Consider the following 26,225-nt stretch of genomic DNA (forward strand, 5'->3'; position numbering starts at 1 on the left):
ACACTCAAAATGTGACCACTTCCTGTGGGCAGAGGTCACTTCCCTATCCCTGATAGGGTATTTTCCTTCCATGCAAGATGGAGGAAAATGAAATGGAGAGGATATCGCATGGAACACCTTAGGGGTGGTGCAAGCTGGAGGTGACCACTCCTCCTGTCCTTTGTGCATTTACCCGCTGTTGCTCTCACCATAGGTGGGGGTTGCAACGGGGACGGCCGTTTGCTGCTAGCAGCAGGGCTGGGGGTCGAGTTTCTAGGGCGGTAAGCCCTTTGAAGCTCGAAGGCAGGGCTGGTCACATTCCTGAGGAAGGAGGTGTAACACCTCTGCCCAAGAAGGGCTTTGTTTTCTGGACCCAGAGAGCAATGGCTCTCTCTCCAGGTTCCAAAATCTTGTCTGGTGGTGGCAGGCTGATTGTGACCAGCCAACAACCATATCAGGGTGATTAGCTTTTGCGGGGGCAGCTCTAAAGTGACCCCTGGTTACATTTTGCAGTACATCTAATACTGGCACCAGTTTGGATTTCTTTTCCTGAGCCGCTTGATACCAAAAAAAAACAGGGTTCAGAGTGGCCATTGTGTAGCTGTGAAACTTGTATTGACCAGTGTCAGCACATGCATGTAAAATGTCTGCTCTATTCACTTACCATGTCCCAGGTTTGGCAGGAGCACAGTAGGAGCATATTACTTATGCATCGATGCCCACACATGCACTATAGTGCACCCTGCCTTAGCTTACCTATATTGCATGCACTGTGTAGAGTATGACCATAGTGCACCCAGAGCTGAGCCAGGACTGATGCAGAGCACAAGCACAGCAGAGCCAGGAGTGGGCCAGGGCACAAGCACATCAGAGCCAGGGTGGAGCCAGAGCACAGCTACAGCAGAGCCATGACTGATCCAAACCACATCCAGGTCACAAATGCTCCAGAGCCAGGACTGATGCAAAGCACAGTTGAGGCAAGGTGGAAGTATTATGTGGTATGAGTTGGGAGTCTTACATTGTAATACTAGCACAATCCCCAAAAGTGAACCTCCGATTCACACTAGTAAACCTTAGCTCAGTCCTGGTAGAGTGGCAAAGAGCAGTCAGGCTTCTTAGAGGTATATGTGTTCACAGCATTTCACAGCACTAACATGGACAATAAGTAATTGACACGACTCGAATGATATATAAAAATAAAAACGATTTTTTTTATTTATTTTTTTATATGATTTTAGACACCAAAACTAAGTAGATAACTAGAGGTAGCAATTTTAGAGCAATAAATCTGTCAGTACTTCGCAGAGTTGTTAAACCATATCATTGTGGTTAGTGGGAGAAGACTATGCAATAGGTCACTCGCGGGGTGAGTTCTGTGGAACCCACTTGGAGTTAAGGTCTTGCAGGCACACAGATCAACAGGCTTCAACAGCCAGTACAATTTTACCAGGCTCGGGACGGGGGTCGCGGAATATAGAGGTGGTAGCTGTCCTTGGTGCTGAGTGGGACTTGTAGTCTTGGAGTGGGCTCCTTAGCAAAAGGTGACTTGCAGGTCTAGTTCAGTGAAGCCCTTTGGAACTTAGCTTGGAGTTGGCCTCGGACCAGAAATCACCAGGCAGAACGGCTCGGCTACACTCTGACGTCTTGGGTGCAGAGTTGCTCCTGGCTATACATGGAGCTGAGCGGGATCCGTGGGTGCTGACTTTACCAGGAGTGCCAAGGCAGGCTTAAAGGAGATTCAAAGACAGGACAACAGAGCCACTGGGGTAGATTGTTGAATGGTGACAATGGATTCTTGGGCCTGGAGCATCGAGTAAAGCAGGTAGTAGTCGGGCTGACCACCAACAAGCCTTGGTGCCAGCCAGCAGAGCGTTTGGAGAAATCTTCTTCCAGAGGACCAGGGGAATGATGCAGAAAGCTGAGCCTCACTGAGGATCGGGTTAGCAGTTCTCTGAATGCTCTTACCAGTTACTTTTGGGTGGCCACACTTCATATTCCGGTGCACAGTTCTTCAGTAGTCGTGGATGTGCGATTTGGTTCCGCCATCATCAGGGGACTAGTACTAGTAGTCCTAGGGAGACCTGGTGAAGGGGTTTGGTTGCAAAGGGGTTCACCTTCCCTTTTGGAGCCGGTTTCTCACGAGTCGAAATCCAGCGGGTACAGAGTGGCTACCACAGGTGCAGAACATAGCTCCTTTCTTCGTGGAGTCCTGCCTTGTCGTGGACTTGGGTCTCTTCTTGGTTCACAGCAGATATGAGGTTCTGTTGTTATGGGTGCCCCTTAAATCCTATATTTATGGGTCATTATGGGGTGTGAGGGCTAGTAGCCAATGAGCATCTAGTCCTGCGGCTAATCCACCCCTGAGGTGACTACATGCACCATCCTGCACATGTCACTCCAGTTGGTCTACCCTAAAGGTGTGGCCAGCTTTAGGGAGTGTCCGCCTGCTGACTAGCTCATTTTCTCGCATGCCCACCTGAGAAGGTTCCTTGGGGCAGAGGGAGGCTTTGTCCTGGAGTGGGGGACAAATTCCTTTGTCCAGCGGCGGAGCAGTCTTTGAAGCTCACCACTGTGATGGGTCCATTCACTATCCATCTTGGCAGGGCCCAGGTGTTATTTCCGTCTGGCACAGACCTCTGTTTTGACCGCTAGGAGCAGCATGCACTCCCCAGCATGAGAAGACATCTCTGGCTTGGGGGAAAACATTTGGGAAAGCCCACCAAGGCATGGGAAAGTTGGTATCTTCAGTGGGCATCCTCTAAGGACGGCACCTGGGTACATGCTAGGTTATCCCCTGCACGACAGTCGTTTGAGGGGTTACAAAGCATGGTGATTGATACCAAACATTAGGGAACTGGGCATCTAGGGGTTTGCCTGGGTGCCGGCCTATGTTATCTTATGGACCGCTGGTCACTTGTGGTAGTACTAAGTTTTAAATGCTACCGCAGGGCCATATATGCTTGCACATATATGTCCAAACTTGTAGCATAACACACCCTGCCTCCTGGGCTATGGGAGGCCTACCTTAGGGGTAACTGACTTACAAAATGGGCAATGATTGGGCTCTGCCTGCACATGGTGTGGACATTTGACCTCGAGCCGGCGAGCTGCTCATGCAGGGCTGACATGGCAGTCCTGAAGACCTTGCTTTTGCTCGGGTTATCGAGGGTGGCACAATCAGTGCTGCACCCCTGGTGACCCCTTTACCATCCCTGCCCTGGTACCACTGGACCATTTACCAGGGCTTTACAGGGGTGTAAAATACTTGCCAATTGGGTTATCCAATTCACAGTTACAGTTTAAGGGAATGAGCACTGGCACAGGGGGCTGGTTAACATGTCCCAGTCCACTTTCAGATCAAAAGCGACAGCATCAAGCAGCAAAAACTGGGGTGTGACCATCCAAAAGGGCACTTTACAACAACTCCTTAGAGCTAGGTTTGAACCACAGCACAGTGAGAGCACAAGGTCAGCAAAGCCAGGAGTGATCTATAGCACAGCCATAACATAGTCCACAGTAAAGCAGAGTTTGAGTGTAGTCAGATTGTATCCACAGCTGAGCAAGGGCTCTGCCAGGCCAAATCCAGACCAGGGTTAGACTCTGACGGACTTATTCCATGATTGGGAGCTCAAGCTGCCAGAATCACCAGTAACTAGAAGCACAGCTCCTTCCTCTGGCCCTGGCACAGGGTGAGAATGGGATATAAACAGTGGTTGGTGTGTATTAAAAAATGGGACTCAGATGCTGCGTGCAATGGGGCTGGGGCAGTGAGTGAGGGGTCGGGGTGAAAGGCGTAGCTAAAAACTAAATATTCTTTAACTCCTTTTGGTCTTTCACTTTCAGGTAACCACATAAAAAGTTAATGCACAGCTTAAAAAAAAAATCCCAGTTAAGTTAATCAGTGTGAAACGCACCATCTTCTATTTTGAAACTTCCATTAGTTAATGCACTGCAGAGGTCTGTATCTAACCAGAAAGCCACAGAATTGTATCCGGGTTGGTGCAGTGGAGAATGTGTGTATTTTTAGTGCTATGCTGTCTCAACCTCTGACAGAAAGCACTGTGAATATATCAGTCATTATTTTAGACTTGTATTATACACAGTATAAGATGGGCTTAGGCAATGTGCAACATTGTTTGAAATAAAGTGTTCTGAAATATAGATTTTTAGTAATACCCAGATTGTATGTAGTGCAATTTTTATTTTATAATTGGCCATTATCAGCATGAACTTCACAACTCAGCAGGTAACTTCCCTGCAAATACCACTCCCAAAAATAAATGTGTCACTCGGAAGCTTCAAGCTGTTTCATCAATTAAGGCGAACCCCGGCTTCCAAGCAACCTTTTACATTTGCTGTTTGACCAGGTGTGCACATTAACATTTGTTTAAGGCTGCTGGCACCCCGGAAAGAAGAGTAGTTTGTGTTCAGCTCTCTGTCCCTCCCTAGGCTTGGCAGCGCAGGAAACTCCTTCCTGTTCTAATTCAGCTGAGACGTCTCAAATGCCGGAATTAACCATCCCGTGGCGGTTGTCTTTTCACAAAACATTGGGGAGCTGATTTTCCTGAATTAAAAAAAGGATGGACACGTTGTAAGCCCCCCGCCCCCCATCCCCATCCCCATCCCCCCAGATACCCCACACTTCGACCCCTGGAAATAAAATGTCTTAAAACGACTCTGGGCAGACATACACTCCTTTCTCCCCTCGGCAGGCTCTTGGAAGAGGGGTGAACCACGGTGCTGCACATCTTTCCCTTCCCTATTAATGTGCCTTAGCAGTGAGTGTCAGCACTGGTGCTGTGTGTCCTGAGAGTAAGTATTTTGTTTCTGAGCATGCGCAGTACAGTATGCTCGTGGTTCGCTTGATGTGCAGTAAAAGTGGTAGGAGTTTAGTGTCTCATTGTATGGACATGCGCAGTGCATTTAACACTTATGTCATGTTCGGGGAACGCGTATTGACTTTAGTATTACTATTTCTGGGCATGCGCAGTGTATTTGATTCCGGCTAGTGCCGGGCAGGCGCAGTACGACAGTGGCTTCCCCAATCGTCTTCGAGAGGGGCCATTGTCTCCCAGAGCGCCCCTGATCTCGGAATCCGCAGCCCTGGGATCACCCGACGGGAAGGCGCCAGGCCTCACCTGCGAGGACCGTCTCAGAAGGGTGCGGAGGAGGTGAGTGCTGGACAGGACCGGGTGACCTCGATAACACCAAGTGAATGTTCAGGGCCTGCGGCCCCGTGTACCCTGCGTCTCCCCCGGACCCCACAGCTGGGTGCAGGCTCCGCTTTACGTCCCTGCAGATTCCTGCCCTCCAGTCTGCAGCACTCCGTGTCTTGTTCCCCAGCCCCTCCCCTCCCCTTTCCTTTAACGCACATTATTGGTGCAGGGGCAGCTGGCCCGGTGCTGCTATGTGAGTTTCCTATTAAAGGGGTTATTGTTGCAACCGATGCTGTCTTCTTCCATTTACACTTAGTGCTCGTCAGTACTGAACCCCTTTTCTTTACTAGAAGGTGCCGGGGATTTAGCTGTTCTCCGGCTAAATACCCAACATCCTGCAGTGTTATTGCAAATAGGCAGCAAAGGAAGCTCCCTGTCTGCCTGGCCAGTATCTAAATGACCATCTAAATAACCGAGATTGTGAAGTGTTCAGCTGGGGACAAAGAAACTAAACTCTTTACCTAGCAGCCAGATAAGTAGCAGACATGATATATTTTTGTTTGGTCCCGAGGCGCAGAGTGAACTAACACAACAATTTACTGTGCCATAAGCTAAGTAGCAGAGGTTACGTGCTCTTTGTCCAAGAGCCAGAAAAAAAAGAAAAAAGCTTTACATTTTATCACACCATCTAATAAAAACAGAACTTGCCTCGTTTGTTTAATTAGATTTGTCCGTTGTTTTTCTTACTGTGTCTCTAGTTTAAACTCATTTATTCATTTTTTATCTCGATTCCCTCAAATTCTATGTTTTTACACTTATTTGTTTGGTGGGAAATTACGATGCCTGGTGCATACATATAATTAATATATTTAGATTTTTTTTGCCTGTTTTATTATTTTCGTATATTTAAACTGATATGTTTTTTTCTTTCTTCACTTTTGTACTTCGCTTTCGGTGGCGCTTAGAACACTAAAACCGTTTTGTCTCCTTCATTTTTTTTTTAAGGTCAATCAAGTCTTAAGCACGAGTTGGGAAAATCTGTCAATTCGTTACCATTTCCTCTTACCTCTAGAGTCTGTGCCACTCACTGACCTCGATTCTGATACTCCCACAGGTAAGAGAAGCACAATCACTTGTTTCCCACAGTATGTTGGTTTAAGCCTGTGACTGCCAAGTCGAGAAAACTCCAGATCGGGTAATTTTGGGTCCAAAAATCACAACACCGCTAGCACTGTGATGGAGCGGTAGACCACTGCAGACACAGCTCCACGTTACTCGTGATGAGGCCAAGCAGAAGTCTTGGCACTGACCAGTTTGCTGTCATATGGCCCAATTCTGAAACTAGCCAGGCGAATTAAGGGCACATGCGTTAAAACAGCGAGTGACAATTATGTGAAATAGGAAAACTATTAATGTAATTGGCAAGTCAAATATATTGATGCTTAAAGATTTATTTTCTTTAAAAAACAACTTAAGTACAATTATTGTTAAGTTTAAGGAGAACGTGATTTGTTTTTGTTTTTTGTTTTGTTTTTTTGTGTCCCTTTTTGGAGGAGTTTCCTATTCTCTTCTGACATAATTGTGTTTAGCTCGGTGAACGTTTGCCACCCTCTCCATCTTTCATGCTTCCCACACACCACCAACTTTGGGTTTTCCTTACTGTTACTTTGCTTTCTTCCACTGTTGGCATGATTTTGTGCAGCTGAAGGGATCCCTTACACCTTCAGTTCTTAAAAAAAAAAAAAAAAAAAAAAAAAAAAAAAATAGGTGGGTCTGCCTGTCTCCCTGCTCTCTGTGCGGGAGACTGCTATTATTAAAGGTTCTCCGGACCCCTTTTGGCGTACTGATCACCATTTGCTGAATGACACATCTTCTGCGATTTGGTAAAACTGTCCAGCAAAAAGGAATTGGCGCCCGCTGGGTAGGATCAGTTGCTCAGCGCTAGCTCAATCAATATTTGATAGCTAGCAGCTCATAACAGTGTGTCCTTGCTTAGGGTTACTGACTTTCTCTAACTCACCATCCTAATTCACAGTCTGAGAGAAAATGTTAAGCATGGGGAAAATGCAGAGTAGGTTTCCTGGCACAGCCTTTGCATTGCACGTCTGGTTAAACTGAGAAAGTTCAGCAAGTTTTACTTAATTTCTCTTTTGCTCTGTCGTGCTCTGAGGATTGAGCAAAAACAGGACCCTGAAGTTGCAACAAAGCTTTCCTTCAGTGTGTGGGACTCCGCCCAGTCCTCGGGAATGTCAGCACTGTATCTTTCCTGTCTGGGAGTTGCAGTCCTCAACTCTCCAGCCTCTTCAGGCCATGGGTTTCAAAAATGGAGCCCACAGGCCTCCCTGCTATGTACCACCTACACGCAACCTAGCGCACACACTCAAGTATCGTACCACGTCCGGTAGTGCACAGTCAATGCAGGCAAAGGGTGAGATAAGTTCACTGCCACAGAACTTTTCCAGGGTAGGTCAGTAAGCCCCACTCCAGTGACACAGGTTTTAAAAAACCTGTTTGCACCACAGATTCTACTGAGCACCAAAACTGGTATGTTGTCGCCACCATGCTTGTGATAATTGACTCCAGGTAAGGGTAGTAGCCCTCTACCATCACTAGTGTAGTGCTTGGTGCGCCTCTCCCAGTCTAAGCAACCGTATTACCACATTGCATTAGGCTGCATTACAGACCTAGGTCATGGCGCACATCCGTGATCCGTGTCCGCCTATGACAAGAAATCAGTACCAGGGAGCCAGATTTCAATGCAACTGAGGCACTCAGGGTAGGTGTGCGCATCCATCATTATGCAGGGGATTTTTCCATTCCAGCAGTGGCACAGTGACCCTTTGGGCCGAAGGCGATTACAATTTGCTTGAGTCTGAAGGCTTTGGGCACTGCCATACCACTGCTCAAGGGGTAGCAACATTTCTCAGTGCATTTGTCACTTATTGTTCCAGGTGGCCGGGAATGCAGCTTGGGCGTGCCCAAAGAATGACATTAATGTTGCATTCACGGCGAAATCGCTCGGGACTACGCATACAGGGAGAGCACTTCAGATAGACCAGTTATCCAGACCAATCAGTATATTTCTCAAAAGCCCTTGAAACTGAAGGGCAATTAGCCAATTTGTGTAACAAATTGTTAGAAATGGGGTCTTTAGTTGGCAGTCGGTTTGGTCCCTGTCCAAGTAGGGACCCTCACTCTTGTCAGGATAAGGGAGATACCTGCTCAGATAACCCCTGCTCACCTCCTTGGTAGCTTGGCATGAGCAGTCAGGCTTATCTCAGAAGCAATTTGTAAAGCATTTGCACATAACACACAGTAATACTGTGAAAACTAGAGATGGACACCACGCCAGTTTTTGAAGAAATAGCCAAAATGTATCTGTGTAAACAAGACCAAATACGATAAAAATCCAACATACAATAATAAATATATGAATTCTGCAAAAGTTACTTTAAAAGACAGTTCCTTGAAGTCGATAGCTCCACCTGGGGATATCACGGCTTCAACAAAACCAACAGTTCACGCTGGCCGCGGTGTCACGGGCCAGCTACGGTGTCAGGAAGACCCGCAGACAGTACCTTTTGGAATTGCAGGGCGTCGTGATCCTTGCGAGGAGATCCAGAGAGCGGCGTCGTGGTGTCCGTTCCGGAGGTTGGTGCGGGGGTCGCTGGGCCCTTGAAGTCCCACGCGTTGCAGATCGAACTCCGCGCTGATGATGTCAGGTGCGCTGGCGTGGATGGCTTCGGTGCGAAGCGGGTAGATGCAACATGCGGTGCCCACAGGTCACGGTGCAGGCAGAGGCCCGGTGACGGTGTCCAGCGGCGTCAGTGAGACCAGGGCTGCGGTGTTCCAACACAACTGAAATCAGTTACTAATCAGACCTCCAGTAATCTACTCGCCCACTCGCTATGGTGAGTCAGATTTTATCAGAGCAAGCTATTTTTCGCGCCTACTGGCCCGGTCTTGCAAGAGAGCTCCAGCTGAACAAGAACAGGTGCTCTGTTCACTCAAAGTGAATGCGCAATAAAGATGCCTTTAAATCTTGTTTTAATCTTGTCACATTTGCTGTGTGTTCAAAGACAAAGGTCAAATGCCAGCTTATGTCTTCTTGCTGGTTATTTTATCCTGGAGATTGGTGTTCACTTTTCTTTCTCTGGGTGCCAAGTTGTAGGATTTTGTAAAGTGAACTGTTTGACAATCATTGTTGGAAAATGGCCCTCTTGGAAGGGTCACCCCAAACTTTTTCCCTTCCTCCTCTTTTTCTGACCTCATTTTTGTTGGCCCTAGGACTCCGGGCACTTTACCCTTGCTAACCAGGGCTAAAGTGGATGTACGCACTCTCTAAAACATGGTAACATTGGCTCATACCCAGTTGGCATATTACATTTACCTAGAAGTCCCTAGTGAAGTACACTAGATGTGCCAAGGACCTGTAAATTCAATGTTTTATTAGTGGGCCTACAGCACTGATTGTGCCACCCACATAGGTTGCCCCTAACCATGTCTTAGGCCTGATAGCAAGGCCTGTGTGTGCGGTTTTACTGCCACTTCGACTTGGCATTTAAAAGTACTTGTCATGCTTTAAATTTCCCCTTTTCTTATAACCTAAATCACCCCTAAAGTAGGACCCAGGTAACCCATAGGGCAGGGTGGCATGTAAGTAAAAGGCAGGACATGTACTTATGTGTTTTCCGTGTCCTGGTAGTGAAAAACTTGCAAATCCGTTATTCATTACTGTGAGGCCTGCTCCTCTCATAGGCCAGCATTAGAACTGCCCTTATAACCTTTTAAATGGTAGATTTTGATCTGCAAGGAGTAGCCCTGTCACGTTTAGTATGGCCAGAATGGTAGTAGAAAATCCTGCTTACTGGTGAAAGTGGATTAAATATTACTATCGGGACTCGAAAAATCTACTCGACCGCTCGCTATGGCGAGTCTTTTTTTAGGAGGTCGAGCTATTTTTAGAAACTACTCAACCCTTCTGGCAAGTGGACAAAGAACAGGTGTTCTTTTCAGACAGAATTAAGAGGCCTTTAAATCTTTTTCTTGTCACATTTGTGCTGTGTTTCGAGACAGAGGTCAAAAGTCAGTTGGTCTTCTTGCAATGCAAATACTTTTCCTTGTGATTGCAGAGTTCCAGGATTTTGTAAGCTGAACTGCCTTACCTGTATGAAATGAAAGGATGTGGGTATCCAGTCTTTCCTAACACACATTTATATAACTAAGTCAACTTAACAAACATTTCAAAATATATTTCAGTAGCTGTGAAAGACCATTTTTTTGTACTTGTGTGAAGAAAAAAATATTTTAATAGGATGAAAAAAAGTCAGAACACTTTACTTGGTGATGTGCAAATGATAAATATTTTTTCTAAAACCTAATTTTCACAGAACCTTGTTAATACACCATAAAGCTTTATTAGTAAAGCTGCACGTTAGTGGGAAGGTTTTTGGACATTTCTTGGAAATTTACTGTCTGTAAATGACAGTGTGCTACCACATCATGCTTTAGTAATATACCTATTAAAAGTGAGTGTTTAAACATAAACTGAGAAACACTCCTGCCCTGATGGCAAAGCTATTAGTAAACTAAGGGGAAAGTCATGCATGGATTATGTGTACCCTATATGTGGGCTAGATTTATTATACATGGAGCAAACTTTTAGTGTATTTAATCAAACAAACAAGGTACTTGTTTTACAGCAGAAATGCTGAACTTGCATATTTGAAGGTGCACTCCTGTGAGAATGAAGAAAAAGGAGACTATAAAATACAATATTTCCATAGGATCACACAATTTGAGACCCGTTTCCGGGTCAATTACATTACAGTTAGGTCGAGTAGATTGTTCGAGCTACTCGACCTGCAGGTCTAGTAACATTTTTATGATTTTTCGAGGCCTGGCTATTTTAGAAATGCCACTTTTAGAAAGTGGGCATTTCTCTGTAACTTCTGCCATCTGTGCCTTACAGCCTGTCTTCAATCCACATTCGCGCTGGGCTGGTTGACAACTCCCCTTGTGCGTCCCACCCAGACAGCCATAAACACAGGACACTCAGTCACATCTGCATACTGAATGGGTCTCCCTGGGCAGGAAGGGTGGAGGGGCCCTCTCTTACACTTCAAAGGCCAGTGGCCTGCCCTCACACAAACGAATGTTAAACCCCACCGGGATCCTGGCAGACAGGGCTGGGTTGAAGGGAGAACTTGTGCACTTCAAAACCACTCTTTGAAGTCTCCCCAACTTCAAAGGCATTTTTGGATATGTAAACTGGATCTCTGACCCCACCCAATCAGACACTTCCGGACCTACACCTGGATTCTGTCAGAGGGGCTACCTGGCTGCCCAAAGGACTCATCTGAACTGCTTTGCTGGAAGGACTGCTGCCCTGCTTGTTGCCCTGCTGGCCCCTGACCTTGCTGGAAGGACTCTGCCTTCCCTCCACAAGGGCTCTCCAAGGGCTTGGATTGAGCTTACCTCCTGTTCTGAAGTCTCAGGGCCAACAAAGACTTAATCTACTACCTTCTAACTAGTTCACTGACTTCAACGATTCCAGCACCAATGCCGATGTCCGACGCCACACCGCTGACTGCTATGGCTCTGTGGTCCTTGCTGAACGCACTGACCGTGCCCTTCAACGTAAATCTGACATCGCTGCACCGCTGCCGACGTCTCACGGTGTGATTGCGGCACTGCGAAGTCGACACATCACGTCTTGACCGACTGGATTCATTGACCTTGCCGGGTCACAAGGAACCACCGCCTCGTCACCAATGCCGCGACTGCTTCCCTGCAACCGGACGGAACTGAAACCTCGCCTCCCCTGCCTTCTAGTGTGGAAACGATACCTCACTTCCTAGTTCACCATAAGGAACCAACGCCGCACTGGCTCCAGTGAAGCCACACCTCCCCGACACTGTGTAGCATCTTTGGTTCATCGTTTTCAAAGGTACTGTGCCTGAGGGCTGTGAGAATACTTGACTTGTGCCAGTGGCGTCGGACAGTTGAAAATGACGTGATAGTCCCAGTTAGAACTATTGTGTTTCTAAGCGCTTATTGGCCTTTGATCTTTAAAAATTCATATCTTGGCCTATTCACATTGGATTTTTGACATTTTTACCTTATTTAATTCATATAAAGATTATCTACTTTTTAAAACTGGTGTGGTGTCTTTTTATGGTGTTTTCACTGTTACTGTATGAGTTATTGCACAAATACTTTACACATTGCCTTCTAAGTTAAGCCTGACTGCTCTGTGCCAAGCTGCCAGAGTGTGGGCACAGGATAATTTGGATTGTGTTGTGACTTACCCTGACTAGAATTGCAGTCCCGACTTGGACAAGGGTGCATACCTCTGCCAACTAGAGACTCAATTTCTAACAATCATGCTGTACAAAAAGTGTAAAATAAAAGGCAATTGGATGTCAGATTTTTTTTCTAACATACAACATTTAAATAGCTTGTAAATTAACTGTACAAACATTTGCATAATGAAAAAAGATTTTAATAGAATGAAAACAAAACACTTCATGAATGATGTACAAATGCTAAATATTTTTGATTATTGTTTATATGATAAATATTTTTATCAGTGAAACTGCTTTAGTGTGGAAGTTTGTACCCATTTCAATGGAAAATGTACTGTTTGTAAATAACAGTGCGCTATTATGCAAGTGAGTTTTAAAACATGAACTGGGAAACATGTCTACCATCTCCACCCGCAGTGACCTTACTGCTAGTGATATAAGAGGCAATTTGGGTCACGTGTACCCTATATGTGGGCTAGATTCTTACAGGGTCAAGACTGATTTGCATATGGCTGGGTCCAAACTGGAATGGCATGGGCAGCAAAAAAACGATGGCTTAAACCCAGATCTGTGACTGGGGGTGAATGTTTGACAATGTTCAGCATTCCATCCATCACTTGTTGTTTTTGCATTTGTCGCCCTAAGTGGGAAGGGTATGCCCAGACGTGGGTCCCGTGCTTCCCATGCCACTGGATTCAAGCTAGCCTGGCTGATGAGGGGTGAAACCCCGAAACCGGTCCCAGGATGCTTGTTTTCAGTCCAGGGAAGACCTGGCCTAGCAGTTCGGGCTGGACTGTTCCCATGGGGAACAGGGTCAAGACTGATTTGCATATGGCTGGGTCCAAACTGGAATGGCATGGGCAGCAAAAAAACGATGGCTTAAACCCAGATCTGTGACTGGGGGTGAATGTTTGACAATGTTCAGCATTCCGTCCATCACTTGTTGTTTTTGCACTAGATTCTTACTATACCTGGAGCAGAAGTTTAATTTGTTAAATCAAGCAAGGTTTTTTTTGTAAAGCAGAAATGCTGAACTTGAATATTTGAAGGTGTTCTCATACGTGATAATGAAGAACAAGGCAACTCTAAAATAAATTATTTGCTTGGAATCACACAATGGGACCAGTTTACAGGTCAAGTACATTACAGTTGGGTCGAGTAGATTATCCAATTCATTAGAACTGCAGGTCTAGTAACATTTTTATTATTTTTCAAGGCCTCATAATGCAAACTCAGTAACTAGTGCCTCCTTTATAGCTCTTGGAGGCGGGGGGAGGGCGCAAGGCCTATGCTGGTTGGGAGCTAGGGTGAACCACGCTGCTGCACATCCTTCCGTATTAATGAGCCTCAACAGTGAGTGTCCTTCAGCACTGGTGCTCTGGGTCCTGGGAGTAAGTATTTTGTTTCTGAGCATGCACAGTAATACAGAATGCTTGTGATTCTCTTGGTGATGTGCAGTAAAAGTGGCAGCAGTTTAGTGTCTCATTGTATGAACATGCGCAATGCATTAACACGTATGTCATGTTCAGGTACGAGCATTGACTTTTTAGTATTACTAGTTCTGGGCATGCACAATGAATTTATTACGGCTAGTCCTGGGCATGCGCAGTACAACAGTGAATCCCTCATTCGTCTCTGAGAGGAGACATTATGTCACAGAGCACCCCTGATCTTGGGAACCACAGCCCTGGGATCACCCAACGGGACAGCTTTAGGTGTCTAGCCAGCCTCTGAGGAAAATAAACTAATAGCATATATAAATGGATTTGGACCAGGAATTTATCATCCTTTTGTCTGTTTAGCATAATTTATATTCTGCCTAAGAAGACGTGCCTTTTAGTGGTAAGGATGGTCGAAACATTTACTTTGCCAATGTTTAGTTTTTTGCCATTTGTCCCTTCTTCACTTCTTTGCACTTCTGGTATTCCCACTGTTTAAATACATCATCAAGTTCAGCAATTATAAACCCATTTCATACGCTTGCGAAAGCTAGACCTTCTGGCTTTTTTCAATGTTCGACATTTAGGTTTCGTGAGGTCAACAGTCAACACTTCCTCTGGGTGGTTGATGTGGTTTAGGACATCTAGCTTAGCCTTCTGAAGTATCAATTCCATTTTTAATTTTGGATTCTTTTGGCATTCAAAACAAAACTTTCCCACATAGTGTGAAACAGATTAATAAAAATCTTACTTCACTCACAAGAGAAGCAATTGGTTAGAAAACATATATTGCTAAATCTAGATTAAATGCCAATTGACACCACTAATCCATTAAATCCAAAATGCAAGATGAACTTAAATATTTTCAACATTTTGAAATTAAGGGGAGTAATTTATCAGAGAAAGCTTCTGAATCTCTGGGTTTCTAAGGTATTTGTCTTACCAAAGTAAACTGCCAACAGTTTGAAAGAAAACATGGAACCCTCAGTCAGGCTCTAGTAGGCTGGTATATGGGGCTCACGAACGCCTGCGTAAGAAATAAGGGGGAGGATTTGTGTGTTGGCTGTTTGTATACTCCACTGCAACAGAGTATACGTGCTGCCAACATAATGGTCCACTCGCTCAATTTTAATGCAAGGGGAACTTCAGTTCGGGCACAGTGGCGATTACTCTGTCTCTGCCATGGCCAAACTTCTCCAGTGGCCCTGGGGAATAATGAACATTGCAGAAATGGCTATATGTCTGCCTGCTCAGTTTAGATGGGCAGGCATGTAATTTAGTTTTTTAGGGTTGAGTGTGTGATAGCATGCACTAGCGCATGTGTCTCACATGCGAGAGACTGTTGTATACAGGAAAGGGCTTGTAAGCCCGTCTTTCACTTACCATTTGTTGGCTTGCGTGGCACTCTTCTTTACAGCCTCGTAATTCGTCACTGAAGTCCAAGCATCATTCCACTTCTCTGTGTGGAGCAGGGACCAAGCACGGATTGATTCAACTTAATCAGTGCCCATCCGTTGCATCCAACGTAATTGAGGTACTATTTTGTTCTTTTTAACTTCTAGTGCCCTGCAAACAGAAGGCTTGTGACTGGCAAAGACGTGCCGAACAAGACAAACAAAATTGCTAAGTTTTTTTTTTTTTTATTTTTTTTTATAGCTTTTATTTATTTTGCTGAGTCAACTTTTTTCACTTTGCACTCATGTTTTGTTTTTGTTCGTGGGTGCTGTTCTCAAAAGATGACTATTATTCTAAATATTGAAAAGCAACATAGTTTCTTTTATTTTGTGTCATTTCTGATATGGCTTTAACACATAATCATGCAGTACATCCCAATCCACCACACTCCAAACCACTCACCCCAGTCCAATCCACTTCAACCCACCTCAGTCTGCCCCACTCCAATTCAAAACAATATGCCCCACTGCAACTCAAAACAATCTGCCCCACTCCAATCCTCCCCACTACATTCCATAACAATCTACCCAACTCCAATCCAATCCACTTCACCCCAGTACAATCCACCCCACTCCATCCTAATTCACCCCAGTCCAATACAACCCAACCCCCATCAACCCATTCCAATCCAGTCCACTCCACGCCAATCCACCCAACTCTAATCCACCCTAATGCCATCTGCCCCACTCCAAACCCAGACAACCTGCCCTACTCCAATCCATTTCATTCTGCCCCTTTCAAATCTGCTCCACTTTAATCCAAAATGACCTGCCCCTCTCCAATCCCAAACAACCCACTCCAATCCAAAACAATCTGCCCATTCCAATTCGCCCCACTTCAGTCCGCCTCACCCCAATCCAATCTACCTCACTCCATCCCACTCCAATCCAGCCCAGTCCAATCGACCCCTCTCCAATACACCCTACCCCAGTATAATCCACCTCACCCCAATATAATACACCACACCCCAATCCACTCCAGTCCAATCCACCCCATTCCAGTCCAACCAGTTCCACCCATTCAATTCACCCCACTCAAATCAAGTTCACTGCTACTCAAGCCACCTCACTGCAGTCCATTCCGCTCCAATCCAGTCCACTTTAATCCACCCCAATCCAGTCCACATTAATCCACCCTACTCAATCATTCAGAATATTTGTAAAGCATACTACTCACCTGTGAGGGTCTCAAGGCGCTGAGTGGAGGGGTGGGATTTGCTACTGCTCGAACAGCCATGTCTTGAGATGTCTCCTGAAGGTAAGTAGGTCCTGTGTCTGACGCAGATGGGTGGGATGAGTGTTTCACATCTTTGCGGCGAGGTGGGAGAACGATCTGCCCCCAGCGATTGTTCTGTGGATGCGTGGGACGGTGGAGGGGGCAAGGTCGGCGGAGTGAAGCTGTCGGGTCGGGGTGTAGAAGGAGAGCCGCCTGTTGAGGTATTCTGGTGTTGTGCAGTGCCTTGTGAGCGTGGGTGAGGAGTCTGAACATGATTCTCTTGTTGACGGGGAGCCACTGTAGATCTCTCAGGTGGGCTCTGATGTGGCAGTGGCGGGCGATGTCCAGGATGAGGTGTGCGGAGGCGTTCTGTATGCTCCGGTCCAGTCCACCCCACTCTGAACCACCTTCATGTTTTGCACTCCAGTCCACCCCTCTCCAGTTCAATCCATCCCTGTCCGATTCAGTCCACCCCACACCAGTCCACTTCACCCACACCAGTCCACTTCACCCACACCAATCCTATCCACCCCACTCCAATCCTATCCACCCCACTCAGACCAGTCCATGGCAATCCACTCCACTTCAATCCACCCAGCTGCTATCCAATCAACCACACGCAATCTAATCCACCCCACCCCAATCATCTCCACATCCACCCCACCCTAATCCACCTCACTCAATCCAGTCAACTTTAATCCAATACGACCCACCCCACTCGAGTCCACCACACCAATCCAATTCACCCCATGGCAATCCAGTCCATCACACCCCACTCAAGTCCACCCCACTCCAATCCAACCCACCCCCTCCAGCCCACCTCATCCGATTTCAGTTCAGTCCAGTCCACCCTACCACATCCCACCCCATCCCAGTTCCGTCCACCGCACTCCAATCCATCCAGCGTACCCCACTCCAATCCACCCCAATCCAGTCTATCCCACTGCAGGCCACCTCACCCCACTCAAATTCCCCCACTCATTCCTATCCACCACACTGTATCCCAGTCTACCCCATCCCAGTTCAGTTCGCCTCTTTCCAATCCATCCAGTCCACCCAACTCCAATCCACCCCACTCCAATCCAGTCCACCCAACTCCACTCCAGTCCAATATAATCTGCCCCGTCACTCCAATCCAGACCACTCGCCCCAATTTAATCTAATCCACCCCACTCTACCCCAATGCAATACACCCACTCTCCTCCAATCCACCCCATTATCTCCATCCACTCCAACCCACTCCACCTCACTCTGCCACTCTCTACCAATGTACTCTACTCTCCTCGACTCTACCTCTCCTATTCCACTCTACGGCACTCCAACAAATCCACTCTGACGCGCTACTCTGACACTCCACACCAATAACTTTTAGCCATGCTAAACAGCAGCCACACTGGTGTACAACATGGCAAAATGCATTGCCAAAGCCAATAGCTTAGGTATAGGCAAGACATATTGACTTTGCCAAAGCTTGTCTATTGTTTGTTACTGCCAGGTAAAATCTGGTAGTAAGGAACAATAAGAACATATGGGAGAAAACTCCCATGATGAAAGGGGGGGGGGGGGGGCGCTATGGGAGAAGACTCCCATGGGATTGGGTGTGTGTGTCTGTGTGTGTCCATATCCACCCACTTCAAATATCGGTCTGGTTAAAAAAACGGGCAGCACAGCCAGATTCCAATTTAACCCAATTTTATTTATTTATATTCTCCAGTGCAGGAACAACACGAGTGGCGACACATTTCGGCCGGAGCCTTCAACTGGCCATAGTCATTTACAAACCAGAGTGTTCTTAAAGGACAACAGTCCCCTCCTCCCAACACCTTACATCATCATGTGCAAAGCTTAAGGGAACAGACACAATATATTTATTTTACAGTTTCTCAATGTTGGTAAACAACCCACAAACTTTAATTAAGCAAGCACCATTTTATTACTTTTAATTTGCGTCTTTCCATCCCTTTATAATTTCTTATGTCATTCCCTATTTTATTTGTGGTTCTCATTTATTTTTCTTCCCTTCCATTTGTTTTCTTTGTAATTCATTCACATGCTTATGGCTCTTAAATTCATTATCATGGGTATAACCATATACTCCATCATGCCTTCTGTCAGTGCTTCAGAACCCATCTAAGAGTTTATTTGCTTTTGTTTGTGAAGTACCACATGAAGTCATCACTGGGCACTACATTTGACCTCTTCTCTTATACTGTTTACCATTCAGCATGTATGGACACAAATTAAAATGCCTGTAATGCACGATTTGAAATGTGTTCCCTTTTCCTTGTAAAGTACAGAATAAACTCATTACTAGGCACTATATTGACCTCAATCCATCGGACCTAGTCACCATGTGCCATATGAATGTAAGTTCAGGATGGGGAAATAGAGAAGAACCATAAAGGAAACATCTGACCATTCTTATAAAAAAACCTCTCATTCAAAAACATATATCCAACCTTATGCAAACCAAAAAGACGCTTCACTCACATCCTTGACGTGTAGTACTGTGCCGATCATACTGATGTGCACCATGTTCATAATGAAGACTAATTGCTTATACTCCAGGGGTGTCAGACATGGGCCCACTCCATAAACTGCAACATGCAGTTACATTTATATCACACATATGGGCAAAATCCAAATAAGTGCAAGTTCCCGTTCGGTGCCATATATATAAATATATGCAATCCAAGATTGTTCTACCCTCACAGGGTTATTGTCTCACGTAATCCTCACTTAAAAGTTTAGATCAATATGAAAGCAGTTTCATTGTTTTTATAGATTGATCCTCAGCATTAAAGTGCAATGTGTGTTTATGTGCAAATCACAATGTGCAGTCAAGCGCAATTGCACTCACAAAGTACAAGGTACAGCAAGACATAGATGGACCCTGTGTTCATTAATAAAATGCAATGTGCGATTAAGCACAAATCGCAAAAAATGTGCAAAATGCAAAACAGGCGCAATTACACTCATAAAGTGCAGCAATGTAAGACAAACATAAATATTTTCAGCCCCAAATTGATATACAGCTGCTAAACTCAGCCACCCTAAATGTAAGCACACACTTCATTGGGATTTTTATTGTAGAAGAATACCATAAGACCAAATTGAAGGGATCGATTATAGACTGAAACATAGGTCCAACCTGTTTCATGTAATCATGCTTAAACTCCAGTCCACTTCAAGTTAGCTCAAGAGGGAAATATGTCAAATTTTTTGTCCACACTCAAGATGTCTTCATTAATAAGGTGCAATGTGTGATTATGTGCAAATCGCAAAAATGTTCAAAATGTAAACAAGCGAAATTGCACCTATAAAGTGCAGCAGTGTAGTACAAACATAAATATTCTCATCCCCAAGTTGATGTACAGCGGCTGAACTCAACCATCCTAAATTTAAGCAAACACTTCATTAAGATTTTCCTTGTAGAGGAATTCCATTAAACCTACTTTAAGGGATCATATTCATATTCTCATGCTTAAACAGCAATCCACTTCAAATTCACCCAAAAGGGGGATGTCTCACTTTTTTTGTCCATACTTGAGATTCACTCCTTAGGCCCCTATAGTCCTTTATAAAGTTATATGCAGGTTTCAGCAAAATGCAGTGTGCAAGACCAACACAAGGCGCCATTATAATTATATTCATCCAGGTAATCTGCTCCGTACTGGTCCATGCAACCAATTTACCAATTTGTTCTTACAGCTAGGTTTCCTCATTCAGGCCCTAGGGTACCTCTGTGCCTTTCTTAATGATCCATCTTTCCTCAGCGCTAACTCCTGATTACCTCCTCTGGGTTATTTCCATATTTTGTGTAATCCATAATAGCAAAGCTAGGACATATTTCCTCAATGTCATTCCCAGATGTGTTTAGCCATGGATACCCAAAATCCCTATTGGTAATTGCTCTCAGATGTTGTAAGACATAATTTCAGTTTATTCATATCACAGTACTTTCTATATATTTTTTACCACATGCACACGCCAAAATGTAGACCACAAACGTTGTTTCACATGTTATTCTTTCTTTGATTTGATCAGTTTTACCATTTTGTAGTGTAAATGATGTCCTGTTTAGTCCATAACTGCAAGCTTTGCATCTGGAAGAAAGCCAAAAGCCCTTCTGACCATCCGTCAGCCAGTTCAAGTCTTTTTTAAAAATCTTAATTCTTCTGAAAACTACTCGTCAGGAGCTCATCCAGGGAAGCTGTTCTTCTATACGTTATTGAGGGATGTTCTCAAGACCTGGCTGTTCGAGCAGTAGCAGCACCTCCCTCTCTTCTTGGTTTCCCCCCCCCCCCCTTCAGCACCTTGAGACCCTCACAGGTGAGTAGTGCGCTTTACAAATCCCTGATTGATTGATGTTCAGATAGAATTCTATTTAGATCCAATTTTCTTGAACAAGTTTTTTAACCTCATAACTGGATGCATTAAAATCCTTTATACATCTAATGTCCATTGTTTCCTGCTCCTCTTCTATGTGCTACATTTTCAGGACCAAGAGTTCCGTTCTTTTTTGCTGTTCAGCCCTTTTTAACGCATCCTCTGGTACTGAAATTGGATACCCCCTACTCAGAAATCGCTGAAACATGTTCTCTGCTTCTTTGGCAAATTCATCCTCCTGTGAGCAATTAGGTCTGGCTCTTAGGAATTCACCAAATGGTATTGTCCATTTTAGCGCACGAGGATGCCCATGATTAGCATGTAATAAACTGTTAGTGCTGGTAGGTTTTCTATGGAGCTTGTTGCATATTTTGGTTCCCTCAATATAAACTTGTAGATCAAGAACATTTATTTCTGTGGCATGGATTTCATGGGTAAATTTCAATTTCAACTAATTGTCATTCAAAGATCTGATAAAGACTGTGAGCTCTTCTTCACTCCCATCCCAAATCAAAAACAAATCATCATAAAAATCACTGCCGTCCAGACTGTCGCTGCCTCCCACGATCTCATCGTTGGGTTCGCAAACGTGGGGGCAAAACACATCCCCATCACTGTCCCTTTTTTATGAAGATAAAAATTGTTGTCAAAAAGAGAAAAACATTGTTTGAGACAGAAAACAAGCATTTCTATAAGCGTTTCTGTATGTTCAAGCAGACTGGCAGATCTGGACCTAAAAAAATGCCTGCACCCCAGCTTTATGTTCAGTCAAGCTGTATAAAGAGACCACATCGATGGTCACCATCGGATTCCATTGATCCTGTTTAAAAAGTCCATTGAATCCCTTATGTATGAGGGTAAAGCTGGTACATACGGAAACAAAAAAATATCAAACCATGAAGTTTGCTCCAACAATGAGTCAGTGGTGCTCACTATGGGTCTTCCTAGTGGTTTCAACAAGTCTTTATGCACTTTGGGCAAAAAGTAAATTGTTGGTCTAACTGGATCATCATTTCTCAGATATTTATATTCATCATCAAGTAGATCCCTTTCATGCCAATTAAGCAATTTGTGATGGCACGTTTTCATGTACTCCTCAGTTGGATCCTTCAAGTTTTCATAATTCTCCTTATCATTAATTTGCCTTTTGGCCTCTTTGATATATTTGTTCTGATCCATTATCACTTTGTTACCCCCTTTATCAGAAGCTTTGATAATCAAGTTGTCATCTTGTAAATCCTTTAAAGCTTCCCAATCTGCTTTTGTCATATTTGAATATTGATGGCTCCTTTTCTTATCTCTGTAAGCCCTCTGTGAATTTCTATGGATGCCCTTAGTCAAAACCTCTTGAAACACATCCATCTTGTTTCCTTGAGGCAGCTGCAGGCAAAATGTTGAGTTTGTTTTAAATTTATTGCATATATGTGTACATAGGTGTGTTCATATATATATTTATTTATTTATTACTGTGCTGACGCGGGAGCAATCTGCAGTGCCAGGAAACGAAGTGATGGCGGTTCCTGGCAGTGTTTTTTATAACTTACAACCTGCTTGATGGTCATTTATAAATTAGGCGGGTGGCGTCTCTGCCATGGGGATGGAGTAATTTACTCTGTCTCCACAGCAGAATGATGGGCCTTGGCCAAGAAATAAATTGCCCACTTGGTGTTAGCAGCAAAATAATTTTGTTACAGACGTGCATTGATCTAGTGCAAACAAACTAGAGGGAGTGCAAAGGTATTTGTCTTGGAAGGTCACCTTATCTTCACTAGAGTAACTTGAATCTGCAGTCAGGAGAATTCCTCCTAGAATTCACTTACCCAAATCAGTTTCTAAAAACAAAAAAGGGATGTACCCCTATTAAGAAAAGAACTCACACCCAGGTAGTTGTCCGTGGCATGCTTCCCTAGTCCTCAATCAGTATAAAAGTCAATACAGTATGTGTTCAACCCCACTTTTAGAGGGAGGACTTCGATGTATGCTTTATATGCTATTTTGGGATCCTGATCAATCTTAAGAACGCCTAAAGCTGTATATTTTGTACTAAGGTTTATTCTCAGAGTCTCTGTGGCCGTTTTAAAAACGGGAAGGGGCGTACTGGTCAGCATGTTTGAGCTAGTCCAGTATTGCCCAGTGGGTCATCCAGCTTTCATCAGGACCATCAAGATCACCTTTGGTTGTACTGTTTCAAATAAGTTCTTGTTTTCTGTGTATGTGAGGTTACTATTATTATGATGCTCACTGGTGAAAGGCATGCACACATTCCATACAGACCATATACCACATTTACAATTCAGGTAGGTCCTGTTGCTAAAAGCCTGGGAATTGCTGGTGTCCAATCTTGAATAACTCTGAAGCATTTTTATCTAGAAATTATCATGTTGCAACATAGGTCAAGTGTAATGATGCACTGCATGCTCTGTTCAAGGTGGGGAATGTGTTATACCATTTTAAAAAAAGGTATTATACACAAGCCTGGAGAACAGATTGAACTACAAGATTCTAAAATTCCACAAATCTCCAATATGAAGTTATTATTCAAAATGTTTTATTAGCTATATAGAAAAATATTGAACATTCATATAATGTAAAAAGTACACATTGTAAAATGTTGATAGATGTCTCAATATGGTATTTACACAGCCAGAATATTCTGTTAACAGCCAACATGTGTTTCGTCGACAAGACTTCCTCGGGGCTTGAAAAATGAACAGAACTGTATAGGTTAGTGGAGTCCAGAGGGGATGATCAAAGAATATGTTGAGTATTCTTAATGTAGGAAAGTGCCTATTTTGGACATGTTCATTTCCCCCGTCCCCTCCCTCGATTCCCATTTTTTGCCTGGTATATGATGTGATTCCGGCTAAAACTGCACTAGGTTCCTGCTAACCAGGACTTCAGTGCCAGATATCTTTCCCTAAACTGTGCAATTGTTTCCCCAATTGGCAAAATCTTTAGCACCCTCTGTAGGTCCCTAGTAATTGGTACCCCTGGTACCGAGGTCCTGACGAGCTAAAGAGGGTCCCTAAGGGCTGCAGCACAAATTGTGCCACCCTAACGGACCCCTCACCGAGCACATAACAGTCTGCCATTGCAGGCTGTGTGTCTTGGTGCAGACAAAAATGAAAACACGACATGGTCCACAGCCTGTGTCATGTCCCCTAACACTGCATGCAATACATGCAAGTCACCCCTACAGCAGGCCGTACAGCTCTGAAGCAGGGCGCAGAGCCCACTTGGCACCTGACCGGAAAGGAAAATGAGAAAATCTTTGTGATGGCTTACCTAGGAATTCTGGGACCGTAAGAAGTGGTCATATAGGGGGCGTACTGACCCCAAGGGTCAGTAACCCATTGACTACTACCCTACACACACCTAATGCTCCTAAATTCAGTATTTAGGGGAGCCCCTGGCACCAGAAAAACAGATCCTGACCTAAGAATTCCAAGGACATAGAAGAGTCGCAAAAGCAGAAGAGGAGAAAAGAAGCAGCTGACCTGGTACCAACTCCGCCGGCCTGTCTGCATTCCTCATTGAAATCTGCACCAAAGTTGACTCGCCCTCCAGCTTTGACTCCAGAAACCCGGGAGGACTGACTGCCTGCCTGCCTTCAATAAAGACTTAAGACCTCTTGTGAACAGCCTGTTCTCCAGCAAACTTCAAAGAAGGGACTCTGAAGCCTCTGGAACCGCCAAAACCCATCACCTGAAGTCACCACTGCACCCGCAGTCTCCAACCCGAGTTGAAGTGGACCACCAGTGCCAACAAGGTTCCTCAGCCCTCCAGAGTCCGAGTCTATTGTGGTTTCACCCCTCCTGGACTCATCGATGCCTGCTGCCTCTGCAACCGCTCCAGTAAAGAAAACCCACCACCAAAAGACACCTCTACCTCCGTCCCCCCGAGCCATGAAGAAGAGGACCAAAGGTGTCTGGGCATCGTGAGGGCTGAGCCCCACTGTTGCCTTATCCTGGCTGACCTCCTGGCCAGAGCCTGCAGCCTGTTTTCACAGTGACCGATCTCCACTGAAACACATTGGGCACCAGATGCTGTTTTGCATTCTGCACCCGGCTGGTGGTGGTGTACTACTGGTGCTGACTTGGATCTTGCCCACTTCTCACCTTAACTCCTGGAGATTGGTCTGGTAAGTCGCTGTACTCTACCTGTTTGCAGAACGTTTTTTTCACCACATAGGATAACATTGCAGAGCCCAAAAATTGCACTGTGTCCACCTTTGGAAAGTGAAAAGAATTCCTATTTAAAAACCTACTTAGCTGAATGATTTTTCTCTGATGCCTAAACATATATAAAGATACTTGCTATTTTTATAAATTGGTGAGGATCTCCTTTTCAAGTTGTGCGTCTCATTTATTGACTATTGTGTGTACTTGTGGCTGTCTTACACTCCTCTGTGTTCAGCCTAAGGCTGCTTGACTACCCTACCTCCAAATAGAGCCCTTTAGGATTGCTTTGCAAGCCCTGTCCACTCACTGAGAAACCCTTGGAACTGTTACATGGTATTTACATACCACATAAAGATCCAGCTTCCTACACTAAGTAATCAAAAACCTGGTAGCTTATAGTTAATTGTGCCAAGAAGATGAAAAGTCAAATTATTCTCGCAGAATACCAAGTTGAATTGTACCAAAACAGTGGTACTGGCTTGACCCCCTGATAAGGGATAAATCAAATTACTAGATAACTCATGACTTGAAATACGCTGTTCTGACCTAATAAAGGATGGCAATATTTTTTCCCAAAAATACAGTGAATTGCGTCATAGGAGAACAGTGTTACAAAAGGGACCCCTTAGTAAGGGAAAAGTATCCCTGAATTTGGAATTACACGGAGGTCATTGTAAGCCAAACCATAATTAGGAAAGCATTTTTTTAAAACTTGTTACTCATACCAAGAGGACTACGTATGTTTTAAGGTTGCAAGACATCTTGTGGACTTCAGAAAGTTAACCTAGGAATGCATTCCACTCATTTTCTGGCTTTTCCTTTGCTGGCTATATATGCTTTAGGCTCTCGTATATTGCTTTATGCTCTCCAGGTTCAGTTCATCCTTCCTGCTGCCTAAACTGTGTTTACAGTATTCTTCCACAAAATTGCTTTCTGTTAACAGGACTTTAAATGTTGTTCTCATCTAGTCACATTTGCTCTGCATTCAAAGCTCTCAAGGTCAAATGTCAGGCCATGTCTTCCAAGAGCGCTTGTTTACTTTTCTTTCTCTGACTTCAAAGAGAAAGGAATTATGTGACAATCTTGCTGGATACTGGGGGTAGG

General features: G+C 44.6%; 1 protein-coding gene across 11 annotated transcripts in view; it reads left to right on the forward strand.

Annotated features, from left to right (window-relative positions):
- LOC138287369 (uncharacterized) overlaps positions 1–26,225 on the forward strand; it is a 124,085-nt gene that overhangs the window by 61,734 nt on the left and 36,126 nt on the right. For 7 of the 11 annotated variants that reach the window (XM_069227746.1, XM_069227749.1, XM_069227751.1 and 4 more), the window contains one exon: positions 6,141–6,249. The gene's annotated coding sequence lies outside the window, so the exon portion shown is untranslated. Of the gene's footprint in view, positions 1–4,995; positions 5,151–6,140; positions 6,250–26,225 lie in introns of those variants that run through there. The other 4 variants (XM_069227754.1, XM_069227756.1, XM_069227755.1 and 1 more) reach the window with 1 other exon arrangement.

The sequence above is a fragment of the Pleurodeles waltl genome, chromosome 4_1 (assembly GCF_031143425.1).
Source record: "Pleurodeles waltl isolate 20211129_DDA chromosome 4_1, aPleWal1.hap1.20221129, whole genome shotgun sequence".
Taxonomy (NCBI): domain Eukaryota; kingdom Metazoa; phylum Chordata; class Amphibia; order Caudata; family Salamandridae; genus Pleurodeles; species Pleurodeles waltl.